The following is a 13,026-nucleotide window of genomic DNA, read 5'->3' as shown; positions in this document are numbered from 1 at the left end:
GCTTGTATACCACAAGCATTCCAACAAACACTTTGATTTTAGCTAGGATTTTATACACTTATGAACTCCCTAAAATTTCCATCTAGATCAACAACCATGGCCAAAAATATGAGGGGAGGTTATGGAGTTCTTGCACTTGATTTATCAACTTAAAAAAACCCTTCTTGATCAACCATACATGGCCCGATTTTGGAGAGTTCTTACACTTGATTTATCAACTTGAAAAACCATCTTGATCAAGCATGTCATGGCTGAAAATTGAGAGCATCCTCTCTAGAGTTTTTCAAGTTCTTCACTAATTAATTTGTCATACAAAATCTTAAAAGGTATGAGAGAGAATGGCCACCCACATCACCCAATGAGAATTCATGCAAATATGACAACTTGCATGCTATCTTATTGGACCAACATTATGTCTTGGGAAGACATGTGGGGGGGGGGGCGGCCCACCTTGGTTTTTTCTTATAAAAAAATTTCAAAATTTCTTTTATAAATAATTTAAGTCTTGGTTAATTTTATAACTTTTATAAAATATAACATCTTATGTTTACAAGACTTATGCAACCTTTATTATGTTATTTAACCCATTAAATAACAAAATAAAATTTTCTCTCAAAAATTAATTATCCATATAATTTATTATTTTGTCAAGTGCAATTCTTTAGAAAACCAATTTCTAAATATTCTAAGTGTTAATATTTATTTGTTTGATCATATCACAAATAAATATTATAAGTGTTTGTCTAGCTTGTATTTGGGTATCACTCGACTTGGATCATAACGTACTAGCCACATCAATTTAATATGTGTCTTGGGCATACACAGTCCAACAATCTCCCACGTGCACAAGATACATAGAAGATTGATGCAAGTAGTAAAGACCACCTAACTACAGTTTACTACCCCTAATACGTATGACTATATGTCCCATTCAATAACATCATCCCCTTCAAGTCCCTTACTTGAAATGATTTAGGTGAATCTATCATTTATCCCTTTGTTGCAGATGTCATGTCAAATCCAGAGACATAGAGTTATCACTCTCTGTTGATTTAACTTTAGCAGGCCTTAGACATCTTACTCTTAACGAATAAGAGGAACAAATCCCTTCTTGACTACATACGTCTCTCACAATCACCTTGTACCACACCTGAGTTTAGTCTTATGTACTGCCTTATTACAGACAGCGAAGAACTAGGTCAAGGTATAATACTTGGTGAATATCAAGACCTAATATGTATCTCAGGTCAGAGGATACTATGATATTCTCCTTTACTCAAATTTACTTATGATCAATCACAAATGATTCCATGCAGTAATATTTGAGAGCGAGTCAGTCCAATATTTGTAGTCCACAAATATCTATGAACCTTGGCAGTAACACTTTGCTCTATATTCATACCTAATGAACATCCACCAATCCACATTCATAATAGTCTTACATTCATATTTGTTCCCACAAGTATGATCGACTACGGACATTTAGAATAAGAAACTTATTCACGGATTTAAACATGCTAATATGGAACATAACTCAAAATACTATAAAGAGTTATAATATCAGTTGTTCCAATATCCAAATACAAAATAGATCAAATCCAATCACTAGAATATCGAAGTCCTAAGGCACAAGTATGACCCTTCATGCTTTGCCCGTTCAAGGAGCTTCGTGAGTGGATCCGCAATATTTTGATCAGTGTGAACTTTGCGAATACATATCTTTCCCTTTTTCAACTTCATCCCTTATGTAGTTGAAACTCCGCTCAATGTGCCTAGTCTTTTGATGTACACGAGGTTCCTTGAATTGAGCAATCGCACCATCGTTATCACAAAGATCTCTAGGGGTCCTGAATGGTAAGGACTACCCCTAGATCGGCAATAATTCATGTAGCAGATCCATATGAATTATCTCGATCAATGAAGCGGCGATGTATTCTGATTCTATAGTGGACAATGCTACCTTGATTGTGATCGAGAATCATCTCGATCAGTTTGGAAACTCGTATCCATGTAACCCTTTACAACGAATTCCGAAACTCGCATCCTTGTAACCCTTTACAACGAATTCTTCTTCACCAGATCCATATATTAGAAACATATCCTTAGTCCTTCTCAATAAACTTTTAACAGTCATCCAATGACCGTTACTTGGATTTCTCTGGTATCTTCTCGTCATGCTTAAAGTGCATGACATATCCGGTTTAGTGCATATCATTACATACATAATGGATCCTATAGCAGACGCATATGGGATTCCTTTCATTATTTCTTGCTCATCCTTTGAACTTGGACATTGAGACGCACTCAATATTGTCCTCTCTTGAATAGGTACCAAACCTTTCTTAGAGTTCTCCATCTTGAACCTTTTCAAGACTTTTTCAATGTATGCACTTTAGTTTAAACCTATCAAGCGCCTTGATCTATCCCTATAGATCTTTATTCCCAAAATATAGGCGGCTTCTCCAAGATCCTTAATGGAAAAACAACTTCAAAGCCAGGTTTTTACACCTTTCATGGTTGGAATGTCATTTCCAAATAGTAGAATGTCATCGACATACAATACTAAGAAAGTGATGATGCTCCTACTAGCCTTCTTATGTACACAAGCTTCATCGCCATTCTTGATGAATCCAAAATTCTTAATTTCTTCATCAAAATGGTGATTTCAACTTCTTGATGCTTGTTTCAATTCATAGATTGATTTCTTTAACTTGCATACTTTGTTAGGATGTTTTGGATCAACAAAACCTTCAGGCTGAACCATATAAACATCTTCCTCAAGATATCTATTGAGGAAAGCCGTTTTGACATCCATTTGCCAAATCTCATAATCATATTATGTAGGTATGGAAAATGATATCCTAAATTAACTTTAGCATCGCCACGGGCGAGAAAGTCTCGTCATAATCAACCCTTTGAGTTTGAGTGAAACCTTTTGCTACAAGTCTCGCTTTATAAGTATCCAAGTTTCCATGCATATCTGTTTTCTTCCTGAAAACCCACTTACATCCAACTACTTTAGAGTTAAGAGGTAGCACAACCAACTCCCATACTTGGTTGTCTTACATGGATTGCATCTCTACATTCATGGCTTCAAGCCATTTGTCACAATCAGATTTTGACATTGGATCATGGTATGTGGTAGGTTCACCCGAATCTACCACGTAGCATCCATCCATGAAAAATCCATATCTTTCAGGTGGACTACTAATTCTACCAGATGTGCGAACGTTTTGTGTGTATTGATCAACCACTTGATCGTTTTCAACAACCTCTTGTTGAGTGCTAGTATCAACCAAACGTGTATCGGCTTGTGGTTCTTGATCCTCATCAAGTTCCATTGTTCTACTAATTCCTTCCACAAGGAACTTAGCTTCCAAGAACTCAGCCTTTCGAGCAACAAATACCTTTTGCTCTGTTGGATCGTAGAATTAATATCCTATACCATATTTAGGATATCCTACAAAGATACACTTAGTGGATTGTACTTCTAATTTGTTTGTGGTGTATTGCTTCACATAAGCTTCACAACCCATACCTTTAAATATGATAATGATGGAGCCCTTCCATGCCATATTTCAAAAGGGTGTCTTATCCACTTTCTTGGTTTTGGGCCATATTTAATATACGGACCACGGAGAGCAAAGCGTAACCCCAAAATGATAGAGATAATGCGCTCCTAGCCATCATAGATCGAACCATATCCAAATAGAGTTCGATTCCTCCTCTTTTGGAACGAAGAACTTTGATTGAGTTGATTTTGTACTTCACCTTTTGAAGGCTTTGAACATTTCAAAAACTTCAACTTTGTGTCTCAGCAAGTACACATAACCATAACTACTATAGTTGTCGGTAAAAGTAATGAAGTATCTTTCACCATACCTAGTCATTGGCTTAAAAGGATCACATACATCCGAATGTATGATGCCTAATAAATCTTTTGCCCTTTCCCACTAAGGGGTTACTTGGTCATTTTACCTTGTAAACAAGATTCACATATATCAGATGAATTAATTTCATTTGTCTCCAAAAGACCATTCTTTCGAAGTATTTACATGTGGCATCTGATGACTAAGGTGATAATGCCAAAGATAGGTCTTACTCAAATCCATTTTGAGTTTCTTGGTGATTGCTTGGTACATTAAAATATCAAATGATGTATTATTATGAACCAATTCATAAATACCATTTGAAGGCATAGGTTTAAAGTAAAACATGTCATTCATCGAAATATAAATGTCATTGTTTACAAACTTTAAATCAAAACCATATCGTCTTAAAAGGGAAACTTAATTAATGTTCCTAGTCAAACTAGGAGCACACAATACATTTTAAAAACAATTTCCAAACCATTTGGAAGTTTCAAAAAATAGTCTCATCGGGTTACAACTTGAACTTTCACTCTATTGCCCATGAAGAGACTAATGTCTCCCTTCTTTTAATGCTTATTTCTTTTGAACCCTTTTGCAACAAATTGCAAACATGAGTTCCACATCCGGTATCTAATACCCATGTGTTTGAAGAAATAACATTAAGGTCAATATGTTTGATAAAGATTGTACCTGAGGTTTGCCTAGCATCCCTCTTGTTTTTCAACTCTTTGAGATAGGTTGGACAATTCCTATTTAAATGTCCTATCTCACCATACTCAAAGTATGGATCGTTCATGGAAACCTTTGCCTTCTTTTGTTTTTGGTTTCGGTGGTTGCGCTTTAGCCTTTCTTCTTCTTTCCCTTTGATGTGCTTGTTTCCATTTGCAATATTTGCTTTGGTGTCGGGGTGATGCCCTTTCTTGTTGCCACCCTCATTGATCGTTAGAATGGATAAAGCCCTTTTACCCATATTGAGTCTTTCGAGGTGATCAATGTGGCTTTTCATCTTAAAGACATAAGATGAGACTGATTGGGTTTCCTCCATTCGACATGCATGAAGCGCTCGAACCGTTTCGAAGCGTTCTACCCTTAGGAACACTTCCTACAATTGGTTAATCATGTCGTATGACTATGATGTTCAAAATCCTTTTAAATCTCGGGAATCATAGTTCCTAACATGAGGCAAGAGTCTTTCATAGTATCCTCGATATACTTAATCCAATCGTTATAGGCATCCTTATCTTCCATAAGATGTTCATCGGGATTAGGATCGTTCAACACATAGAATATCTTTTCTTACTTGAGAACGATTCTTAAGTTTCGATATTAATCCATAGAGTGTTTTGATTGATACGATCCCTTTTAAGGATTGTTTTTAGTGATAGGTTACGGACGGTTTAGGTAATATTGTTAGCGGCCATCTACAAAATTTAACAAGGTTCAATTTTAGTATTTTCGATATTATTATATTTTAATCATTAATACCCTTTTATGTCTCATAGACAATTAATAATTAAAATCTAGAATCCAACGTTACATTTAAATATTGGTTAGGTGACCTTTATCCCATTATTTAAATTAGCAAGGTAGTCAACGTTTGACAATTGCAACCCTTTGCAACTTCTATGCATATGGGATCGGTTAAACATCTTTATGTTTAGTTGGCATGTTTAATCCCATCAACACCTTTTGTTCGCCATGCTTCGGTGACCCTAAGTTAATGGTTTCCAAATCAAGTCGTCCAACTTACACACACGTGTGAGTTTATACACATAAGTGGTTAGGTGACCTTTATCCCACAAACATGGTAAACCCACCTCGAATATACAAGTTCCCTCAAATGTGGTTAGGTGACCTTTATCCCACAATAAGAGTTCCCAAGTGATTCGAGTGTTGTATAAAAGGATGGTGTTTGACTTGTTTTATAAAAGGGATTTTGAGTTTTCAAAATTCTAGTTTAGAAAACTTTATGTACCATACATTTGCATGCATTCAAATCCTTGGTACTTTTGTGAAAACAAATTTTCAAGGTTCTTTTTAATAAAACCCATTTTATTATAAAATCATTAATTCTTAATAACCTTTTATTAACCAATTTTAATGATTTTTCAAAGAACCAATTTTAAGCTTGTTGTTGATTATCAGTTTGTTAAGCATGCATATCCAAATATCATCAAAACAATATAAATAAGCAACCACACAAGCACAATATATAAAATAATAGGTGCATAACCATAGCCAACTATTTTGACCACACTTGTTAGCCGAAACAAGTGTGTCAAAAGGTCCTTCCTAAAGGGTGAATATTGACACAAATAATGTGTCGTTGGCGCATCCAAATACTTCAAGTCTTCTTCTTGTGTTGTGATTTCTTCACATTCTTTGGGCTTCTAAATGTCTTTTATATTCAGCTCCAAACTCCTTTGGACTTCAAAAATGTGTTTTGGTTATCGGGCTAAAATCCCGTTAAGAACTATGAAGTCCTTTAGGCCCGAAATTAGCCAAAACCAAACCGCATTTTTGTGTGCATCTTCTTTTACAAAAAAATATCCTAATACATTTTTTATAGTAAAATGAAATGCACCTAATCTATTTATTTTACATACCAAATGAAAATAAATAAATTACATAACTTTACAAATGGAAGAATAAAAATAATTAATTATTACATCCTTTGAAATAATTAAATATAAATCACAAACACAAACATTCAACATATTCACACAAGGTCATGGCTAGGTTATGAACACCAAAATATATATCCATATATATATATATATATATATATATATATATATATATATATATAATTCAAGAAGCAAAAATGGTTTCCTTTTTACAACCTACTTTTCGGTCAAGAATGAAAAAATCGAAAAAGTGGGTTTTTTTGGTCTAAACAAACAAATCATATAAATGACATAATTTTTCAAGATACTTTTATGCATGTATGAAAATAATCTTGAAAAACAAAAGGATAACCATATATAAAATTTCGGCCAAAGGGTTTTAACCAAACCCGAAACCCGAAAGCATGCACTCATATAAGCGGCTCTAGATGCCATTGTTGGGATTTTCACATGTTTATCAAAGTAATTTTATCCGAATAAAATTAAAACTCAGCGGAATATTATTTAAAACATGTTTACTTACAAGATATAAAACCCATTTTATATGTAAAACCCAATACCTGGATCGATATACGAACATGCATGCTATCAAAAATTAAAACACAACCATAGAGTGTTTCAAGAATACTACCTTACAAAGAAGATGATGCTTCTTGAACAGTTGCCTTCAAGTGTAGAAGACCTCAAGCTTGTATACCACAAGCATTCCAACATACACTTTGATTTTAGCTAGGATTTTATACACTTATCAACTCACTAAAATTTCCATCTAGATCAACAACCATGGCCGAAAATATGAGGGGAGGTTATGGAGTTCTTGCACTTGATTTATCAACTTGAAAAAACCCTTCTTGATCAACCATACATGGCCCGATTTTGGAGAGTTCTTACACTTGATTTATCAACTTGAAAAACCCTCTTGATCAAGCATGTCATGGCTGAAAATTGAGAGCATCCTCTCTAGAGTTTTTCAAGTTCTTCACTAATTAATTTGTCATACAAAATCTTAAAAGTTATGAGAGAGAATGGCCACCCACATCACCCAATGAGAATTCATGCAAATATAACAACTTGCATGCTATCTTATTGGACCAACATTATGTCTTGGGAAGACATGTGGGGGGGGGGCGGCCCACCTTGGTTTTTTTTTTATAAAAAAAAATTCAAAATTTCTTTTATAAACAATTTAAGTCTTGGTTAATTTTATAACTTTTATAAAATATAACATCTTATGTTTACAAGACTTATGCAACCTTTATTATGTTATTTAACCTATTAAATAACAAAATAAAATTTTCTCTCAAAAATTAATTATCCATATAATTTATTATTTTGTCAAGTGCAATTATTTAGAAAATCAATTTCTAAATATTCTAAGTGTTAATATTTATTTGTTTGATCATATCACACATAAATATTATAAGTGTTTGTCTAGCTTGTATTTGGGTATGACTCGACTTGGATCATAACGTACTAGCCACATCAATTTAATATGTGTCTTGGGCATACAGAGTCTAACAGAAACCACTTTCAAAGGGAGAGACTTGTATGCATAACATCTGCTTATTCTGGATCCACTGCTCTGATCCAGTTTTGGCTTTAATTATCTGTTCCTTTGGTAGGGTTCAATCCCAACAATTAGATCAAGCGAAATTATGTTACATGCGGAATTATAATTCCGTGCGGAATTTCCTGATTTCGTATGAAATGACCAAAGAGTCATTTCATGCGAAATTACCTATAAACACCCACTTCTTATTTTCAGTGCTCTGATCTATCTAATACAATACAAGACTCGATACAAGACGAAGTCGACAGACGTATTCACCAACAGAGAAAGAATTGAGAAAATGTGCAAGTTGAGAGTTTGCACAAGATGGCTATTTATAGTTGTAGAAAGGTTGTAGGATGTTGCCAAGTGTTGAGGAGTTTTCTAATATCGTTAAATGTGCCTAATGATGTGTTAGAACTATTGGTGCATCCGTCTGTCGTCTTCGTCTTGTATCAAGTCTTGTATAGATGTAAATAGTTTAGGGCACGAAAAACGAGAAGTGGATGTTTAGGGTAATTCCACTTGAAAGGTCATCAGACCATTTCAAGCGAAATAACTAGTTGATAATTCCGCTCGAAATGTTTAGTTGCTGATTTCGCTCGAGCTGGCACAATGTAATTCCGCTTGGGAGTGTCCAAGTAGAATCAGAGGGTCTATATATACCCCTTCTCAAGAGAAATTACTTATCTAGTCTGCCGGTTTGCAACGAAGTGCTGCCGAAGAGTCAAGTCGCTGTAAAAGTCATTCAATCAATACAATTCGACAGTTTAAAGTGAATACTTGCTGAATTGAGCTTAGTTTGTCTGTTTCCGCCGTTCAAACTAAGTATAACTCTTCTGATCGACTCCTTCGGGTCCGAAAACGATCCTACAAGTGGTATCAGAGCTCAGGAGGAAGAGTTCATACAAATTCAGCTGTGATTTCTGATTTCTACACCTTCTTTTTCAATCTGAACATCATTTCATGGTCAGAATCTGCTCAATTTCTCACAACTGGCTCGGAATTCTGTATTAACAAAGCCTTAGAAGTTTCAGACTGAAATAAAAACTAAAACTGGTCATTTTGATAATTTCGCTTGAACGAATGATGACGTCACGTGATTCCGCTTGGATTTGGTTTTGATTTCGCTTGGAATTCAATATTCCGCTTGAGAATTCTGGGTGATTTCGCTTGAAACTGAGATTACGTTTGAAAGTTGTGTGTTGATTCCGCTTCAAAGTAATTAGTGATTCCGCTTGAGAATTCAGTTTCTGATTTCGCTCGAACTTGGTGATCCCGCTTGGAACTATATCTTTGATTCCGCTCAAACTGTGTTTTCGTTTGAAAAAGGGTTAACTGATTCCGCTTGAATCAGTGTTTTCGTTTAAAAAACAGTTGTGTTTTAAACTTGGTACTTCGCTTGAAAGACTGTTTGAGATTTTCTTGAAATTTGAACCATGGACGAAGAATTTTACAACGCATTCGCTACTCCGGTTACCCCGATCAATCTTGCACAGAACACGATGTTGGAAAATGAAACGGGTACTATGCAAAAACCACCCAAACTCATGAACATCGAAGAGTATAAGGGTTGGGAAGGCCGTTTCGAGAACTGGGTACATGCAAACTATCTAGATGCTTGGGAATGTGTAGAGACTAAGTATGTGAGACCGACAAATGACGATGAAGAAGTGATTGCTATCAAAGATCTGAGTGCTGAAAACAGAAAGAAATACAAAGATGAAAAAATGATGTTGAATCTGCTACAACAAGCTGTGAAAGAAGACATCATGGTCTTATTGCAACATAATGGAAGTTCTTATTCGATTTGGAAAGCGTTGAGATCAAAGTTTGTTGGTAGTCAGGAAATGATCAAGAACCAAAAATCACTTTTAAAGAAAGAATTTGATTTGATTTGGAAAGCGTTGAGATCAAAGTTTGTTGACAAGGTCTTTAACCCCAAGGTAAAACATATCTTTGGTGAGATGATTGATCGAAAAGTCAAAGGGGTTAAAGAGTTCTATGAGAAGAAGAGGAAAGGTAAGAAACCGAGCATTGATGACTCGGTGACACCCAAGGCTGGTCAGGCTTGGGTGGATATTTTCTTTGAATAGAAAAACCTGACTTGCCGGAACTCCCAGGTTGGTAATTGGGGAGTAGGAATCGGCATCTTTCTTGAGAAATTCACAAAAAGTGATTTCGTCTTACAAGTGGTACAGGTTTGATAGTGTATCTTTGAAAACGTTAAATCAAGGACATTAATTTGTACTTGCATTTTCCTACAAGTGGTTGAAAGACAAAATGATGAACCACATCCCCGTCCTTACAAATGATAAAATTAACCAAACTTATTTTCCGGAAAAATCATTTTGATTAAAACAAACTTAACTATTTTGAAATCTAAATGAGAAAATAGTTTGTTCATAGGGGAAGTTCTGATTGTTTATGCCAGGTGAATGGCGATTTGAAGCAATTTGATATCAGTTGTCAGGTTCTTGTATAGTTTGTTTTTACAAAGTGGGTCAAGAGCTCAGTTTGTTTTTCAAATTTCTTTATATGTGTTTGCATTTTAGGGGGAGTAAAATTTTTCAGAAAATCCAAAAACATTTGAAAATTTGAAAAAGACAAAAACATGATAAAATCAAAAATGAGTTTTGTTGTGAAAAAGAGGACATGATAGTACATCAGTGGGCAATCACAACATGCTAAAGATATGGAAAGTAAAAATGTGATAAGCAATCTCACTGCGGATGTGTCAGTAGGTTTTTGTACATTTAGTAGATTGTGAGGAGATATAAACCTAAATATTCAAACTTGCTTATATCGTGGGGAACAACTTCTTGAATATATGGGTAACCCCCGAAATCTTGTTTGAAAGATCCCTCTTTCTGAGATACTAGGTCTTTATACTCAGTGATATCTGGGGTATTATCCCAGGACTTCTGCTGAATGGAAATTCTGAACTAGTCCCAGCATAATACTTTTCACAAATGCTTGAAAAAGCGCAGCCCTCAGCAAATTGATGAAACAATAAAATTGATAGTCATTGCTGTCGTAACAAAAGATCCTCTAAAGGGGACACACCAAAAGTCGAGCCGTCATCTCTCTGCTGAACGGAAGTTCTGACCTGAGCTCTCACGGTTTCGCATCTACCCCTTTACAGATATCATCTGTGGTATACTCACCTGTAAGACTGAATATTGGGATCTGGATACGGGAGTATATTCAAGTGGTGGGACACGCGATTAAGTTTAAGTATCTAAGACATTAATATCGTATCTCGGATCAATTGAACTTTGTATGAAAATTTAAGTGGATCAATATACTGACAATCTAGGTGAATTGTTTAGAACTTAAAATGAAATGAAGTTTAACGGTGTTGGTGATATGTCTCAAAAACTGATATGATCCTCTTACACAAACTCACAAAAATAGTGTCTGTAAATATTTCTTTACTGCATTATGTTTAGCAAAAATTACAAAAAGATTTTGTGTGTGTTTTAGCATAAATTTTTGTAAAGTCCAAAAAGATTTTCGACAACTGATGTTGAAGAGCTGATTTTCAAAATTCCAAGTGCTAAACATGATGACATTCGGTTTGGGAGAATGTGTTTGAGAAGTTTAAAACATATCTTTCAAGTGGTCATTAGAAAGTTTTTTTTTTTAAAAATGATTCTCCTGCAAGTGGTTCATCAGATGCTAATTGATAGATCAGTTTGCGATGGAATTTACAAGTGGTGTCTGAATGCTTAAAAGTCTTATCATAAAACTTATGTTTGAGGTAGAGATTGTACAGATAACCTGAGCTGAAGGAGAGCCAGGTCATGATCTTGGAATGAATTCTGAACCTGTGAAAGCCAGACTGCGATCCCAGCTGATTGAAAGGGGGAGTCTGATTGACAAAGAGCCAGGTTCTGATCCTGAGATTGTTGTTGCTGTCAAGATTAAAGTTTCAACATTTGAGGGGGAGTGTATGTTGGTGCTGATGAATAGAGAAGACATCAACATCCGAGGGAAGATTGAAAGAAAAGAGAAGATAGAGATTGAGGATGCTTACAGCGTCAAATACTTCAAAGAGAAGCCCAAAGGCTGATAAAGACTGAAGATGCAAAGACTCGACACTGAAGACTCTGTCAACATCCGAGGGGGAGTTTGTTGGTGCGCCCGTCTGTCGTCTTCGTCTTGTATCGAGTCTTGTATAGATGTAAATAGTTTAGGGCATGAAAAACGAGAAGTGGATGTTTAGGGTAATTCGGCTTGAAAGGTCATCAGACCATTTCAAGCGAAATCACTAGTTGATAATTCCGCTCGAAATGTTTAGTTGCTGATTTCGCTCGAGCTAGCACAATGTAATTCCGCTTGGGAGTGTCCAAGCAGAATCAGAGGATCTATATATACCCCTTCTCAAGCGAAATTACTTATCTAGTCTTCCGGTTTGCAACGAAGTGCTGCGAAGTGTCGAGTCGTTGTAAAAGTCATTCAATCAATACAATTCGACAGTTTAAAGTGAATACTTGCTGAATTGAGCTTAGTTTGTCTATTTCCGCCGTTCAAACTAAGTATAACTCTTCTGATCGACTCGTTCGGGTCTGAAAACGATCCTACAAGAACCACAGGAAATGGTGGTAAAATGAGCTAGATATCAAGTTGTGAGGTTATGCTTGGAGACGAAGCATGAATTTGCCACGGAGGCCCCTTACGGACCGTAAGGGTTGACCGCTTACAGTCCGTAAGGACCTTAGCGCACCAATTTCTTTTCCAGCTTACGGTCCGTATGGGATTGCCATGAATTTTATTTTGAGATTTTTACATCTCTAGCCCCTGGACTTTGATTCTTTTTGCAATTTGGCACTTTTAGTCCCTCTCATTCCTCATAGTTGAGATTAGTCGGAGATCCGGGATGCATTTTAGTTAACGTAAAGTAATAGTTTATCTCCTTCCCAGAACCGGGATCAGTCAGAGATACGAAACACATTTCAAAGAACGTAGAATATAA

This window comes from Helianthus annuus, chromosome 16 (assembly GCF_002127325.2).
Source record: "Helianthus annuus cultivar XRQ/B chromosome 16, HanXRQr2.0-SUNRISE, whole genome shotgun sequence".
NCBI lineage: Eukaryota > Viridiplantae > Streptophyta > Magnoliopsida > Asterales > Asteraceae > Helianthus > Helianthus annuus.
Note: the sequence above shows the minus strand (reverse complement) of the source record.